The sequence below is a fragment of the Pongo abelii genome, chromosome 9, assembly GCF_028885655.2.
Source record: "Pongo abelii isolate AG06213 chromosome 9, NHGRI_mPonAbe1-v2.0_pri, whole genome shotgun sequence".
Classification (NCBI taxonomy): domain Eukaryota; kingdom Metazoa; phylum Chordata; class Mammalia; order Primates; family Hominidae; genus Pongo; species Pongo abelii.
The window spans coordinates 136,607,054-136,624,767 of NC_071994.2; the positions used below are offsets into that span (position 1 = coordinate 136,607,054).

Here is a 17,714-nt window from a genome sequence, read left to right on the forward strand (position 1 = left end):
CCCCATTTGTTATGAAAAGAATGAGGACTTCTTCCTCCCCATTTATGTGACACCCATTCTACACATGGAAATATTTAACATTCTCCAGAAGCTCAAGGGCAGGCTTCAAGTTAGCACAGCTATACCTGGATTCTGATGTGGAGACAAATTGCTACTTTTTATAGAACCAGTGAGAAGCATCCAATTTTGAAGGCTGTTAAATTTGCAAGGGCAACAGAGAACCAAATGAATATAAAATGCAGAATGGCCTCACACGGGCACAGCATCTTATCTTAGAGGCAAAAGAGAAGCACGCAACCCCTCATGCACTGGAAAGATGTTTTATGACAGTAAAAATAGTTGGGGTAAGTCTATGCTATTTAGATATGATAAGCAAGACATGAAATGTCAATAACTCTGTTTCTTTTCCTAAGGCAAGAGATGCCAAGGAGTCAGCCACCATTTTGAGAGCATCTCTGAACACCTGTCACCTGTGCAGACCTCTCTGTAAAGCTTAGAGACACAAAGACTCCCTTAGTCTCTAAATACCACCACCCGCTGGCCCACTCACCTACAGTGCTGCTATTGATCAATATGCAGCCAACAGATGTCTGGTCTTGCAAGGCAGGAGGAACAATCGCCCAGTTGCCTGGGGAACCACGGACTTCCATGGAAGTCTCGCAGGATCCGCTGCAGGGCCAGTAACAACAGAGACTGCAAGCTCAGATGCCCTCAGCTCATGCCCATTTTTGTGGATTCCTGAGCTATCTGGGGAAGTCAGTAACCACTTTAGTGCCTTTACCTGCTGCGGTGGGAAGAAGCCTTATATATTGTACAGTCAGTTGACTTCTGAGGAAGAGACTCCTCATATCTATCAATTCTCACTCCTTACCTCACCAGGGCACTTTTACAGCAGACTTCTTCAAAACTTCCATGTAAAAATGGCCTCCAAATAGAACTCAAAGTAAGAACACCTGGGCTAGGTTTCGACACAGGGTGAAATCTGGTGCACAGAAACCCTTAAAATTGCTATAGAATTTTGCAAACGTTGAGCTTAAATAAAAAGGAGAGGATGTTACAGCAGTACAAGATGATATGAATATTACAGCTGAATTCTGAAATTGGGGGCTCACACACTGATCCCCACCACTCATTTCCAAGTGGTTTCTGTCTCCTGCTTGGGAGGGCTTTCAGCTCCCGTGCCCAGCCCTGCTACCTGTGGAAGCCACAGGGCCGCCCTGTGTTCGGCACAACACAAGAAACCCTGTGGCTCACCAAGCCTCTGACTCATGCGTTACGGGGGAAGGGGGCTTTGTTGCATTCTCCCTTTTCCATCAGTTTAGCTCCTGTTTCTACAGAATCAAAAGATGACTGCCAGAGGAAAAGGAGTTTGTTTTCTTCCATTGAATGCAATTGTTTCAATGACAGCCTGTGAGTGCTGCAATCTTGCAGGCCTCAGACACTTAATTCATCTCAGAGGTGATATCGAAAACAGCACAGCAGGCACTTACCCGCCACTGGCTCTCTTGCTACAAAAGCAAGCCCCTGTTTCATCATCCTGGGCCCTGGTGACTGACCCAGGTGGGCGATGCCATATCAACTGGAGCGGGGTGGGGGGGATGTGCCACAGCTGTCTGGGATACCATGCTGCAGACGAAAGGGAATTAAGGTGGAAGGGGTGTGCTGGCCAGCTCTGAGGCTCTGCTGCCTCGTTCCTGAGCTTTAGCTTTGCCTTCCTCTCCTATAAAGAGGGCTAACAGCGAAACTGCCCACCACTGGCCCTTCCAGCCAGCCAGTGTGCTGCAGACTACTCTGCACTGGACTTAAAGCAAAAAGGCTCAGAAGGCAACATTTACCAATCTGTTAGGGCTGAAGTCTCTAGGGTGGGTTGAAACAACGGAGAGAAAGCTCAAAAAGGTGCCTAATTCTAGCCTGCCAAAGAGAAAATTGGAATTTCCCCAACCATCCCTATAATCTTTGGTTTGATAGAAATAGCTCTGGAAAGGAGTGTGTCTGCTAGGGAAAAGCTTTGCCCATGCACCAGGAACTGGCCTGGCCAGCAGTGTGAGGAATCCTGTGTATCCTCCACATGTGAGACTTAAAGCTGGGAAGAGATGTTCAAAGAGCTGGCTTTTCTCAAGAGAGCAGTTGCTAATTTCTTTCTCAAATAAATCTGAGATTCTTCCCATCATCCCTGTTCCTGTTGTCCCTGCCCAGGTGCAAGGCCTGAGCGTGTCCAGCTGACAGTGCTCCTATCGTCTCTCACCTGGTGAGACCCACCTGTCACACCAGCATCAGGATACATTTCAAAATACAACTTTTATCTCCTACTCCCCCATTAAGCTATTAATACAACTCTACTCGATTATCTGTGATGTCCTTCCACTCTTATCAGCAAAATATGATTTTATTATTAATAAAAATGACTATGGAGTGCTTTAATATATGCTAGGCATTTCATTATAACTTTGCATTGTATTAATTTACACAATTCCCATAACAGCCTTCTGAATTAGGTGTTATTACCTTCTCCAATTTAAAGATGAAAAAGCTTGAGACTCAGAGGTTATGGAATTTGCCAAGGTCACACAGCTAGTGAGTGTGGGAGCCATGATTTGAAACCAGGGTTTGTTCCTATAGCCCATGCTCTTAGCCACTCACCTCTCCACGTGGCAGGGAGGGCTGCCCACTGTTTCCCCCAAACACTCAGCCTTTTCACTGTAGCTTCCTCTGAGCCAAGGAAGCTTCCTTTCTACCCAGGCCAGCCTCTTCATGGTATAGTAAAACAAACGATGCTCAGATTTACCCTTTCTTCCATCTGGCCTGCTCTGCCTTCCCCTTCTTTGAATCTTAGCCACTCCTCAAAAGCTAGCTGAAGTCCAGCCCGCTCTGCAGTGGTCTCTAGAGGACCAAGCCTACCTTTGTCTCCTGGACCTCGTGGCACCTAATCACACGTCACTGTGTGCTGGGCGCCTGTTGTTCTAGGTCCATGCCCTACCTTGTTATGAAAGACTATGAGTCATTTCAGAGAGACAAAAGTGTAATTTTATTTTGTATCCCCCGTAGATCTTGCCAATACTCAGAACATAACAAAAGCCCAATTGAATTAGATCAGCATAGTACATGGCTCCTGAGAACATTGCAACCCCCAAGTCTCACAAAAATCCTGTAAAACAAAATGAACAAGTTGGCCATAGCCTCCTGTGCCTTTAGCGCCACACCACACTGACTCAAACCATGCATCTCTGCTTTCTGGAATCTTTGGTGCCCCATTTGTATCTAGAAAAAAAATGTTTCCTTTTCTAACTCTGAAGAATACGCAGGTGTGCCGCTAAATGCTGCCTTTGTCTACATGGCAGTGAGAACTCTGTGAATTGCAGTATTACATCACCTCTGACCCTGCCGCCCCTGGGCCTTGTCTGAAGGCACTGGCCTCTGAGTGTACAAGAAATCGAACCTTGGAATCAACTTCCAGGCTCCAAAGAGTGTCCTTTGACTCTTCGGGTAATCCTGCAGTATGCAGTGGAATGCTGACCAGTTGTGATTAGAAATGCACTTCCCAGTTTCAACACCAGCCTACCCATCTTAGAATAGGTGTGGAATCGATGGCAAAGTGGTAGACTCAAAAGACTGTTCCACCTTGAATTCATCTACAGTCTGTCAAGCCTGTACTTTCCCCCACCTCCTCTTTTTATTAATAGCTGATCCCTATATAACTATTCTAGCCCACAAATTAACACGGTGTGTGTGTATAAAAGCTTGTATATTTCCCTCTACCTCTTCTTTATATTAATAGCTGATGTCTATATAACTACTCTAGCCCACAAATTAAGACTCTCTCTCTCTCTCTCTGTATGTGTGTGTGTGTGTAAAAGCTTTTACATTTCCCTCTACCTCCTCTTTTTATTAATAGCTGTTCTCTGTATAACAACTTTAGCCCGTGAATTAAGAATGTGTATGTGTGTGTGTGTGCTAGGGAGAGAGAGGCTTAAGTGTACGTATAAGAAAATGTGTAATTCCTAAGCACCTGTTTCTTGATGAAGGGGGAAAAATAATGAAATTAAAGGCTTTTGTAACTGCTGCTCCCTCTATCAAGAAGTCTTCTCTGCAAGGGCCACATAGCTCCTGTTCTCCTTCCTGCCTGTCTCTGTCGAATACCAGTGTTAAAAAGATGCGACCCTGACACTTCCTGCAAATTAGCACTCCCATCACTGCCTATCCCCCTTCTTCTCTTCTTCTTCACAGCACAGATACATGACACTATGTGTGTATTTATTTACTCATAGCTCTGTCCTCATGCACACACCCAGCTGCGAGCTTCTTGTGGGATTCTGTGAATTCCATTCATTCCTGAATCCCCCGTACCTAGAACCCTGCCTGCCTGTACATCATGGGTGCTCAATAACTAATCAACCAAAAAATGTTAAGCATATGGGTGAATTCTAACGAACAAACAAATGAAAAAAGGTCTTGATCTAATTCCAATTCAATATTAGCAAACTCTGGAACTTCAAAATAGGACTTAATTTCTGTGGGTCTCAGCCTTCTCATGTGTCAAATGAGGTGCCTCGACTAGATAGGCAACTTATTCCCGGACATTTCTAAGTTTCCTTGAGTCCCCTTGACATGGACAAGTGATGCAAGAGCTCCTACCCTTTGACTGACTTTCAGGTGCTCTTGGGTGATGCTGTTTTCCCTCCACCCATGAAGTCAAGGTGAAAACACAATGCTCAGCTGAATACCCTACAGGAAGATGTGCCTAGGTGCATGCTTGTAGGCAATCCCAAATTGTTTCCTTTTGTTTTGCAGGAGGAAGAGAAATCAGTCTCCCTTAAAATGCCTTTGCAGCAGTTGGCCTGGCACAGTGGCTCACGCCTGTAATCCCAGCACTTTGGGAGGCCAAGGCAGGCGGATCACCTGAATTCAGGAGTTCAAGACCACCCTGGCCAACATGGCGAAACCCCATCTCTACTAAAACTACAAAAATTAGCCGGGCATGGTGGTGGCACCTGTAATCCCAGCTACTCTGGAGGCTGAGGCAGGAGAATAGCTTGAACTTGGGAAGTGGAGGTTGCAGTGAGCCGAGATCGCGCCATTGCATTCCAGCCTGGGAGAAAGAACAAGACTCCATTTTGGGGGGGAAAAAAAAAGCCTTTGCAGCCTTACTCCTGTGAATCGGAACCAGGAATTAATAACATCAAGCCTGAAGGAACAGCACTCTTTCTTGAGTCCCACAGAGGAGGACTCGACAGAAGTTGTCTGAACTCTGTTTAGGGAGAAAGCAAAACATGTTTCTAGGGGAGGCAGGAAGACAGCTTTGAGGCTTCCGTGTGATATCTCCCGGCTAGGCATTAGCTTCCTCAGGCATCAGAACTAATCATGGCAGTTTTGCAGTGCTCCTTTCAACCATCCCTAGAGGCCTCCGTCTTTCAGAGACTCCCAGGGGGAAGAGGAGAACTAACACACTAGAAATAGCTGTGCTTTTGACGTAAAGCCCACTAGCAAACAGGGCTAAGATGGATCACAATGCCAAGCATCACCATCATCCATGAGCACAGGAAACACCGCGCCCCGCACTCATGGTTATGCAACGCAACAACCTGATAGAGTGCCGCTGTCGCTGTACTAGAAATTGAAGGCGATCTGCTCCTACCTGTACGTAGAGCAGGGAAGATCACTTTCAACTCATTGAGAGGCTTCAACAGCAGAACGATTGATCAAACCGATGAGGAGCAAATCTCCCTGCCGCCTACTGATGCCAGACACATAAACAAGGCAGGCTGCAAGTCATCCCTCCAGAGGGACCTGTGCGGAGGTTGGGTGGAATATGTGTGACTAGTGAAGCGTGTGAAGAGGGAGGGTGAAGAGTGACAGTCTACAGGCAGCGGACAGCTCCAGTCTCCTGCCATGTGTTTGCAAAAACAGAAGACTCAGGTGGAGTCTCCTGCAGCTGAGCTGGCCCAGGCTCAGGACAATGCTGGCTTTCGAGAAGGCCGTTTGGGACAAAGAGGGAGCAAGAACCTGGAGCTAAATTTGGTCTGGAGCAGGCTCTCATGGTACCTTAGGCTTTCATGGAGACTTTGCTGAGAATTACTCATTTTGGAGACTCATGAGGAAGAGGTGATAGATTTCTTTTCTTTGGAAACAGGGTCTTGCTTTAACACCCACACTGCAGTGCAGTGGCACAATCATAGCTCACTGCAAACTTTGAACATCTCCCTACATTTTTAAAATTTTTGTAGAGATGGAGTTTCACCCAGGCTGGCCTTGACCTCCTAGCCTCAAACAATCCTCCCAGCTGGGCCTCCCAAATCACTGGGATTACAGGCATGAGCCACCGTGACCCACCATGATGGATTTCTGAAAGCCACCATTACAAGAGAGTGACAAAGTCCAAGTGCTCTCCAGCAAGGTTCAGGATGGTCTTAAGAGAGAGAGAAGTGGCATGCTCATGGTGTAGTCACCCGCCCCTAATCACTCCATGACTTGAGGGTTCTTTGTGTTGCTCATCCTCACAGGGCCTACGTCACCCTTTAACCATGGGGCTGACACTTGTCATCTTTCCATCTACCCATGTCACTCTCAAATCTCCCTCATTAGATAAAAAATTAATTTTGTTAATTAAAGCAATGGAAATCAATTAACCTTATCAGGCAACATGGCCTACTGAAACAGAGCCAAGCCTTATATTGCAATTTCTTTCTGCCTGAGATCAGAGATAGAGCCACACAATTTGACTCTCAGAGGGGGGTTTTCTACCCTGGGAGTGAGAGGGAATTTTTTTTCCCTAGGGTTAGGGAAGGTTCTAAACTATTCACAACCAGGTTATTTACTTCAACACAATGAGCATTAGAATTACATTTCACCAACATCTAAAGGTTCCATTAATTTCTTTAATTTCTTTTCAGCTGTCTACCTAGCATTGTAATGGATTTAATACCAACCATGGATACTTAAAATAAAATTCAATCACTTTACAAATGGGAAAAAAGAGGTCTGACACAGGGTGGCTTGTGGGTTTCTCCCTTCTCTTCTCCTGTACCACATCTTCCCAAAATTGCTTAAAATTGTATCCCTTTTATAAATATCTCTGTACAATTTAAACACAGACATTATTTTACTTTAAAAAAAAGTGCTATAAATGCAAAGGCTGAAGTCTCCTCCGCAAAGTCCCTGCAGTTTTCTCAGTTTATTCTGAACTAATTGCCAGAGCAGCCTGTGATGAAATCCCTAATAGCCTTTATGATGAAAGATTAAACCCTGCGAGGAAACACATTGACAAGGTGCACTGCAGACTCTCCGCTCCCACCCACTTACGTGGTGTAGGGTGAGTGCCCTCTCCATTTGTCATAATCCATCGGGCAATCAGCGTGCTCCTTCCCTAACTTCCGGTTTAGTCACGCCCACACAATAGCAGCCCTCACTCCTGCTAGAATAAGGGACACGATCTGGCCGTCCCAGGTGGTATTTCTCCAGCTGAGTCACTGTTGAATAAATGAACCCACTGACAGTCTCTCTGAGCTTAGCCCTGAGAGCCAATTCTGTCTTTGCGAAAAGGGTGCATTACCTACTGCTATAGTCCTGGCACAGCTTCCCTCCTTAACCTACTCTTGTCTACTTAATGTCCAGAATTACCTTTCTCTGATACACTGAACATTTTACCCCACTGCCCCTCTCCCAGCCAAATTGGACAAATTCTGTTGCATTCTGACATTCAAGACACTCCTTCCCTCCCATCTTACGGCAACACACCCTTGCTTCCCCCGTGCATTACAAACTGCTGCTCACTCTTCTTCCTTCACATGTGGCATGCTGGCCATGGCTCCTGCACCAAAAACAACTCAAGGAGCCCCACCTCCTACTTCTCTCTTTTTGAGACCCGCCCCCCTTCTATCTCTTTCTGTATCTAAATGTGGCAGTCTGCATTTCAAAAATTACAGAAAAATAGGGGTTTGCTTGTCATTTTCTTTAATGAAAATATGGAAGAGAAGACCTAGCTAAAAGTAAAACCATAAAATGATGCCACCTCCATCATGACAACCCCTGCCTCAGCACCTGGAGACATGATGTATGTCCTCTTTGGCTGAAAATAATGTACCTTCCTGGGAATTGGGACACCTCTTAGGAGCTTGCAAAGAGACAGAGGTAACAAGTGAGGAGGGCTTGCTAGCCACGTCCCATGCGGAGATTCCCTCAAACACATCAGTGATTACAGCTTTAGGCTCTTCCTTACCATCACCCTCTGCATGACTTCCATTACCTCTCTTTAAAATCAGTCCCGACCATCACATTGATCTCAAATCATATACATCAGCCCCCCTATATCAAGCACAGAGGCCTAAAGTAACACTCTCATTCCTGGAAACAGCAAAATATCAAGCAGTGCTGCCATCGCATCAAAGCCAGGTCTGTTTTAAAGAATTCAGGATTTCTTGATACAAAAAAATCTCAGAATAGGAAGAGATCTATGGGAAAGTATTCCCACTAGGTGTTCAAAGGGTAGAAACAAAAATTACTTTAAAAATGTGGCAGAGGCAGCAGCCAAATGCATTTGGAAAAACCTGGATTAAGCTAAATTAAATGAATTTACTTACTGCTTTTAATATGAATCATCCATCTCGAGGAGAAAACACAATGTGTATACTTCCCAAACATATTGATCTTGCCACCCATCCTTTGTACTGAATAATCTTACGGCAGTAATGTTCCATGAAACACACTGCACTAGAATCATCTAGCCTAGTCTTTCATTAAATGCTAGATTCCTGTTCACAACATCACACTTGGGCTTCCCCTTGTTTGTCTTCACTGTCAGAGAACGTATTGCTTGTGCCATTTTTCTACCACAATGTTCTTTTTTTGCACTAAACCAAGATGTGCTACTTTGTAACTTCCTTCTGGTACTTTTGGATTTGACTAGGGCCATAGAGAGCAAACTTAATCGATCTTCAGATCCGTGAAGAAAGAGCTCTTCTGGTTCTTCTAGTGGTATCCTCTAGGCTCAAGCCCACCCAGGCCTTCATTAATTGCTCTGATGACATTTCACATTGTAACATTAGCCTGGTCCTTTCTGTCTGATACACTTCAACTCTCAATATTCCTCTTAAGGTGTGGTGGCTGCAATGAACACAGGCACTCTAGATTTGGTCTAATCAATAGAACCTAAAGCAGGACTATTACTTTCTTAGCTCTGGTCGCTAATACACCAATCAGAAGCCAGAAGATTTTGCTAGACTAACCTAGAATTTTATCTGCATTAAGGTAGCTCTTCGTCAAAGTTGAGGTTGTTTAGGTTTATCCAGATTGACGAGATTTTGTTATTTCTACGAGAATGTTGACCTTAGTGTTAAGATCCTGATAATTTGACATACACTGTTAATGAGAATTAGACTATGATTTAAATCCCCTTCACTATAACGGACTTTAGTTGTCAACATTACCATTGTCCTGGGCAAGAGGTCGGAGTCCCTAATGGGAGTTAGCGAGTCTGGCTCAAATTCATTCCTCCTTCACCTCCAGGCCATGCAGCATCCCTGAATGCCAAGCAGGATGCTCAAGAGTCAGCCAAATCCCTGCTGTCAAATAAGCTTCAGCATGTGAGAGGCAATTCCTGTTATTTTGCTGGGTAATTTTTGCTTTCAAAAGCAGAAGAGAGAACAGAGGCCAATATCGAGAGATGTGAATGGTACTAGGGGACTACAGAAGAATAGAAATGCAAATGCAAATTTTGAAATGCACCCTACTGAATAGTTCACTGAAAATATGAAGGCATATAGGAGGTAATGCAGTCACCAGGTGTCTGGTCTCTGCAGGACCACATCAGCTTTTAGAATAGCCAGCATAGATTAGACAGGCACTTGAAGCATATCCATTTTCAAGTAGGCTTTAAAGAAAATTCAAGACAAAATGGTGGCAGTGGAAAGAATGTGGAATTAGCCATCAGAAAACCTAGGGTTCCAAGCCTAGTTTTACGACGTATTTGATTAATTAATTTAACCTCTCTGAAAATTCATCTATATAATCAAACTTCTGGACTAGATGTTAGTTATGGGGTTTTCTGTGCACGTGTGTGTGTGTTTTGTTTTGTTTTGTTTTGTTGTTTCTGTGTGAGTTTTTTGTTGTTTTGTTTTGATTTGATGCAGAACTTCTACAGTTCATTATAATATTCCCTACTGAAGACTGACTTTCCTGACTTCCCATAGCCTTCAAAACGGACAGCTTCACATTATCTTAAAAGGGTAATGAATGGTGTGCATAGTGTTTGAAGTTGAGGGAGAGGATAAACAACTAAATTCCTGCATTATGTTAAGCACAAAGTGGCATTTTTATTTATTTTTTTGTTGGTGGTGCCAAAGAATGTATTGCTTATACCATTTTTCATTTGCTTTTCAAAACTTAGCCATAGATTTGTGCCTTTGCTTCAGTTTTAAGCATCTTGTAAAGCACGTGTGGCCTGAGAGTGGCCTGTTGCTGCTATACCTCTCTAAGGTGTCTTCATGATGACTCTCCTTGGGAGCAGCCAGCACAACTGCAGTCGTCCTCCTGGGAGCTGCAACTGGTTTGCCCTGACATACGAGAATTACAAAGATGGCCTTTTGGAGGTTATTAACACTGATGGCATTGCCTTAGCCATACCATAGAAAGATTGCAAGCCAGCAGGACTCCAAATTAAAATTGTGTTTATTGGAAACCAACAGTAGGCTTGTAACAAAAGCAGCAAAACCATTTGAAATCACTCAAAGGCTCTTAGGGAAGTGTTTTTTTCTCCTGTATCCAATATGGAATTTACTATCCACTGAGACAGGACAGAGTTTACAGATTTAGGTTGGCCTCTGAAATTAAATTCATCTAAAGATGAAAACCAGGTGCTTCGAGAAGATGAAGATCCGGTCTGTATTTGGACACAGCAGCATGCTATTAATTTAATTTCTAAATAAGTGGAGGAATTTTCTTGACTCGGAAAGGAAAGCTCCTGCTGGCCAAATTCTCCTTCCCCGATGGAGCTAGAGTTGTGTATCCTTCACTTCAGCAATAAATATACTTGGGGCTGAGATCAAGGATGAAACAAGAAAGAATGATCCTGAAATTGCCTGAATGTTATAATCCCAGTACATGCAGGCACCTATAAAAGACGATAGTGAGCTGAGAGGAAAGACAGAGGGGAACACTGAACAATAGTGTGGAGGATAGGACAATCCATATCAAAAGCCAGATACATAAAGCTTGATGATATATCAAAAAATGTTACCCTGTTACATCTGACCCAACAGCCAGTTGTATATGCATTCTATTAATCATTTGAAAAAAAGCTGTTCTTTCTCTGGGAGAGAGAAAGGGCTCAGGGCAGGAAAAGCAATAGAATTTGTCTTCTTTGATTACTCACTGTGACTAAAGTCTCTGTTATGAAATGTGTGTGCTCAATGACCGTTCACTAAATGTTCCATGATTGTGATGAATAAGATCCACTGCAAACGAGAGCCATTGATTCACCAGAGCCCAGATGCCAATTGAATCTCATCTAGCATATCTCAGCTGTGAGCTGCTTGTGGGCAAGGACTGTGCCTAATTCATCTTTGAATCCCCCCAGCACCTAACATAATGTCGTGCATCGAGCAGGTGCTGGGTAAATGTTTGATAGGAGAGATTGCTTTCCTGAATGAAGGGAGATGTTTGGTAACATAATCCATGTAGTAACTATAGGCAGACATTTAGAAAGGCTTACTCGGGTGCTGCCCAATCTGCAAGAGAGGCGCATACAGCCCCAGCCTCCCTCACTGATGCTGCTGAGAGAAGCCACTCACAAATAGAGGAGCAGGTAACTTCTGAAAGGCTGCGGGACTTCGGCACAAAGCTCTGAGACTTCGTGACTTGCTGCAGCGTTTAACAGGAATAACACTTTGTAGAAAATGCTATGCTAGAAGGTGATCTATGTGTACATCCAGATAAAGAAATTACAAATTCATTTAAGTTAGTATAAAGGCCGTGATACAAGAGAATGATAAGTCAAACCATGTCGAGGTGACGTAGACCATGTGGGACAGACTTCATCAATATTTATACCGTAATTATGAAGCCCCTACCATGAGCTGTATGTAAAGATCATCAAGACATGGCCTTGACATTTTAGGAATTTTCAGTCTGCTGGGAGAGGACCCTCACCACAGCTGAGACACAGGGGAGCAGAAGGATTCAGCGTGCAGGCCTGGGTGTGATCTAAGCTGTGTGCCATAGGGGTGCGGGGGCTTCGTCATGGGAGCTGACTTTTCTGACTCCCTTTCTAGCACCTAAAATCGCATTAATTTTATCTACTTCATACTGGCTGTATGTGGAGCCTTTAAGCAGTGCATGTGCATGGTAACCACTCAGTAACTCTGAGCTGTTATTTTTATGAGAGGATAACAGAAGAAGGTCAAGACCGAGGGCATTCCCTGAGCCACACTTGGCTAAATATTTTACAGTTCTCTCTTGAGTATGGATTGGAAGTGAAGACCATTCTCTCTGTACATTGTGCTATAAATATATGATCTATACATTTATATACTTAGCAATGCACAGTTTTGAGGGAGATGTTTAACTTTTTAAGTGCTAGTTGCTTAGGTAGCATTGTGCTCATTCTCACCTCTTAATTTAATTCCTCAGGTATTGTGGGAAGTACCTGAACCAGGTAGTTCCATTTTAAAAACTGTACATGGTATTGAGAAGTTTAGGTGAGCAGAAATCATCACAGGCTGCACTCAGCCGGGTCTATCCTGCATGGTGATACCCTATACTTCAAGTGGAGAGTGGGATCCGAGAAACATCAGGAATCCCTTCTTCTTCAGGGATATTGACCCATATCTCCATATGTTTATAAAATCTATTTAAGACACCTGAGCAACCATGAACACAGTGCCTTTCTTTCCTATAGACTTTGTTCAGTCTGTGGCCACATTCCCCATGGAGGATTTTCTTTCTGAAGATGAGGTGTGAGACAGGAAGAACACAGCTGTGCTTTCAGATCCCAGACGGAAATAGTGGGACATGCTAAGCCATCAGAAAAAAAAATATTTTGACTTGTGCACAGAGCATATTTTCTTTAGAAGCTGTCAGGGAGAAAGAGCAATTTTTCTACATGAAATGCCATTTCTTCCCTGTACCCTGGCCTCCTTTTAAAAATCAACTTTTCATTGAAACATTAGTGGACTGGACACATGTCAATGGTCTGTTCTGCTCAGCGTTGGAACAGATGTGAAGCAGTGAATACCATCGCGGGCTGTAGAGGGGCCCACAAAGCCTTCCTGTCCTTTTAATTCCACGATGGTCTGGATAGAAAAGCCAACCTGCTGTTTTGATGACTTAATTTCTTTTTCTCAGTCGCTGCAGCAATGATGCCTCTAAAAGGGACAGCCCCCTTTTCTGTGGAACCAACTGCATTGGAATTCTGCTAAATAGCACTAAATGTCTTCGAAATCAAAAGGAGAATATAATTTAAGTGCCACTTGGATCTTCCCACAGTTTCTCTGTACCCACACACTAGAACACTGCCTGGTGACAGGTCTATAGTTTAGGGTAACACACAGTGGGGAAAAAATGATGGTTTTTCAACCATGTATTTCAAGAAATTGACAATTTTAATAGCACACTCTTAATGGAGAATCATCCAGACTTTCTTCCCTGCTTGAAGTTGAAAACATCAGTAGAATGTGAGAAAGCAAGGTATTTGTAAAGAAATAAGCATCTATCTTCCTCCCAGAAATGGAGATCCCAATGTGAAGACAGAATAATAGCATGGGAATGTCACCCCTACCAAAATATGAGCTGAGTTTAGAGATCCCAAATGGGAATGGGAAGAAAATCACACTTTTCTCTCCGAACTATTGTTTTTACACGAAATAGCACATACTCTATATATAGTGTGTGGCCAAGAGTACCATTGTTTTACCTTAAGGAGAAGCAAGCAAATGAATGTAGATTAGACGAAAATTGCAAAACAAAAACATTTCTTTAATGGCAATTGAATGAGCACTTCCTATGTACTAGGCATACACACTTGATGACAGGCAGCTTCTTCTCTCTGGGAACTCACGTCTCAGTGAACATTTCCAACATATGATCAATGCACACAGCACTATCTGGAAACTGTGTGGTGGCTCACACAGACGTATAAGGCATAGAGAGTTGGACGGCAGGCCAATGCAGAAAGGTGGAAGGGCTGTGAATGCACATGAGGAAGGAGTGGGGTTTTAATGAAACTTCCTATGTCTCTATCTCCATAAAATTAAAATGGGAGTATACCTCTCAGGTCAATAGAAGGAATAACTTCTTGATAATGAAAGCTGTTAAGATGGACTGAGTTACAAAGCAGGACCACAAAATTGGCTTTCCTGCAATTTGCCATGGTTATTTTAGGAACAGCAAATGGCCTTTCAAAATCTTGTCAATATCTAGTTTTTGTGGTCTGGGGCTAAGTGTAATTAGGAGTGGATTGAGAAAAGTGTTTTCTATATTCTCCATCTCTCTCCTTTCTCACCTCCTATTCCCTTATCAAGTCACTACAAGTGAGCTTTCAACTCCATCCATTCCAACACAACTGCAGTTATCAAGGCCATCAATGACTCAATCTTACCCAATTGCCAAAAGTCATTTCATCTTCCCATTGTATTTCTCTCTTCTCAGTAACAACAACAAGAAATAAACCCCAAAACATACTTGCCTCTCCATGCTTCTGTGACACCAAACTGTGCATTTACTTGCTTGTTAATTGTTAGGTCATTGCTACTTCTGGGTCACCTAAGACTCTCCTTCTCTTTCTGACCTCTAAAAGAAGGGCTACCCCAGGATTTTAGCCTAGGTCTTCCAGTCTCCTGTTTGCACACTGTGTCCTAGGAGGGTCTCAAGAAATCCCATGGTTTTAAATGCCATTTGTATCCCGGTTATTTCCAAACCTATATCCTTAACCCAGTCCACTTTCCTGAACACAAAATTCATTCAAATGCACACTTGAATCCAACAGGCTTCTCACACTTCACACACACACACATACACATGAACACACATGAGTGGAATTTCATGCCATGCCATACCCCCCTACACACACAACTTTCAACCTTGAGATGTTTCAGTCTTAGCAAACACCACCACCATCCAGCCAACTGATTGGGCCTAAAGCCAGCAAGCATCTTGACTTTTTCTGTTTTTCCCTCTTATCTTATATTCAATCCAAAGACCACCTCAACTCTTCATTTCCTGCTACTTTCATTGCTGCCCCCACAGGTTTTGCAACTGTTTCTCATTTGGGTTATTGCAATAGCCTTCTAACTTACTTTCCTATTTATGCTCCTTCTCCCCGTAATCAATTCTTCAACTATCACCCAGGGGAATCTCAACACTTAAATCAGACCATTTCACTCTAATGGCTAAAACCTTCAGGACTTACTACTATACTTAGAATAAACTTCAGGCTTCTTACCATGCCTACAATGCCTTGGCTAATCTTGTTTATATCAATTTAGGGACCCCGTTTCCTGAAGCTTTCCCATTGTCACCATGTTTCCACCTGACTGGCCTTATTTCTCACCCCCTGAAGCAGGCAGTGCTCGCTGCCATCCTTGCCTTTTGTACCTGACCTCTTCTTGGCCGAGAATGCTCTTTCCTGGATCATGAAGTAGTTGTTCTCTTCTCACACTAGCCCTCAGTGAGCCTTCTCTGAATGCCTGTGCTGAAGTACCTCAAACGCACCATCAGCAACTTTTCGTATCACTCCCCTATTTCATAGAAGATATCTACGTATGTATTTTGCATTATTATGTCTTTCACTTCAATATAAATGGAGAATCAGTAAGGATGTAAATAGGGAATCTTTCTGAGGATAAGGACTTAACTCTTTTATTGCTATATCCTTGTACTTACTACAGTGTATAGTATAGTAGATGCTTAAAAACTATTGAATGAATTAATGAACTAATGAACAAATGAATGAATGAGCCTTCTTTGAACACAAGAGGAATGAGAGCTAGACTAGTAAAAGTCACTGTTTTCATTTCTATTTCTAAAAATAATATTTTTCAAGGGCTGAGACAACTTAACACTGAAGCATTAGACTTGGAATCAGCGGGAATAGGTTCAAATAAAACTTCATGACCTTTGGACAATTGCAGACTCTTTGTGCTTCTGTTTCCTCATCTGCTAAATAAGCCTAACAATTCTTACCATTACCATGGAGACAATGATACATTAAATTAGATAATAATTGCAAATTCTCTAACATACAACAGGTGCCCAATAAATGTCACAGTTATAGGCTGTATGTCTAAATATCTATTTCCATATTAAAATTTTTTCAAAGGTTAAAGGTTTCATTCTCTTCCTTAGAATCTGCCTCAGAATCACACCTATCCAAAGCATCCTTCCTTTGCACTGTAAGCCCCTATTTTGTTGTTGTCATTGTTGTTTGAGATAGAGTCTCACCCTATTGCCCAGCTTGGAGTTCAGTGGTGTGATCTCGGCTCACTGCAGCCTCTGCCTCCCAGGTTCAAACAATTCTCTGGCCTCAGCCTCCCGAGTAGCTGGGACTACATGCACCACATCTTGCTAATTTTTGTATTTTTAGTAGAGATGGGGTTTCACTGTGTTGGCCAGGCTGGTCTCAAACTCCTGACCTCAGGTGATCCACCCACCTTGGCCTCCTAATGTGCTTAGATTACAGGCATGAGCCACCGTGCCCAGCCTGTAAGCCCCTGTTTTGGCCAGTCATCCTTAGGGATGAGGGGGAGCATCTGGCTTGACTGCATATTTTAAGTGCTTGGTCTCCATGTTGATGGGGGCCACAGAAACAGATGATGGGAAAGGAATCAGTCTGTGCAAAGCCTCCGGTCCCTTCTCTCTAAGGAAATCAGTGAGCTCACTGTCATCTGCTCTGCCACCACTGTCTAACTGGTAAGATCCTCACTTGGCAGGCAGGAGCCTGCTCTCTGCTTCCAGCCACTCTGCCACCATGCCAGATTCTTCCTAGATTGACTTTATCCCAGAGCATCATGGGGATGTAAGCTTTTGGACGATGTAGATAAAACAAAATCAGAGGCTTTATGCCTGCTGTTCCATCAGCTTTCCAGGAAGGAGCTCAGCTATATGAAGTTTACCCTTCCAGTGGGCACAGTGACTTAGATGACACCAAAAAAAGAAAAAATATATATCCCTTTTATCACATTTCTGTCCATTTATTTTAGGCTATGGAAGCAGATTGTCTTTCTCTTTTCCCACATTTTTTTGCCTCTAGGGCTGCTATTCTATCAAAGTAAGGTGTGAGCAAATCCTCTCTTTACTAAAGCCTAAAACCCATTTTTAAGTCTATCTGTGCTATGCTTTTCTAGTGTTCCAGATTTAAGTCTGCAGAATCAAAGGGCATTTATAAAAAACATAAGTAGCTATTTATGTCCTATTTTGTGCTGATGCCATTCACCAACCGGTTGATGGTGGTGGTGGTGATGACATAATGATGCTGGTGGTGATGGTGATGGCGGGGGTGATGATGATGCTGGTGGTTGTGGTGATTGGGTGGTGATAATTGTGATGGTGATGGTGATGCCGATGCCGGTGGTGATGGCAGTGGGAGTGGTGATGGTGATGGTAGTGTGGTGGTGGTGATGATGATAGTGCTAGTGGTGATGATGGTGGTGATGTATGGTAGTGATGATAGTGATGATGCTGGTGGTGGTGATGATGGTGATGGTGATGATGCTGGTAGTGACAGTGATGGT

General features: G+C 43.4%; 1 protein-coding gene and 1 long non-coding RNA gene across 2 annotated transcripts in view; both read right to left on the reverse strand.

Moving 5' to 3' along the window:
• LOC129048840 (uncharacterized) overlaps positions 1–605 on the reverse strand; it is a 68,068-nt gene extending 67,463 nt beyond the window's left edge. The window contains exon 1 of the long non-coding RNA XR_008511525.1: positions 551–605. This is a non-coding gene — a long non-coding RNA (uncharacterized LOC129048840). The remainder of the gene's footprint in view (positions 1–550) is intronic.
• OPCML (opioid binding protein/cell adhesion molecule like) overlaps positions 1–17,714 on the reverse strand; it is a 1,125,121-nt gene that overhangs the window by 922,006 nt on the left and 185,401 nt on the right.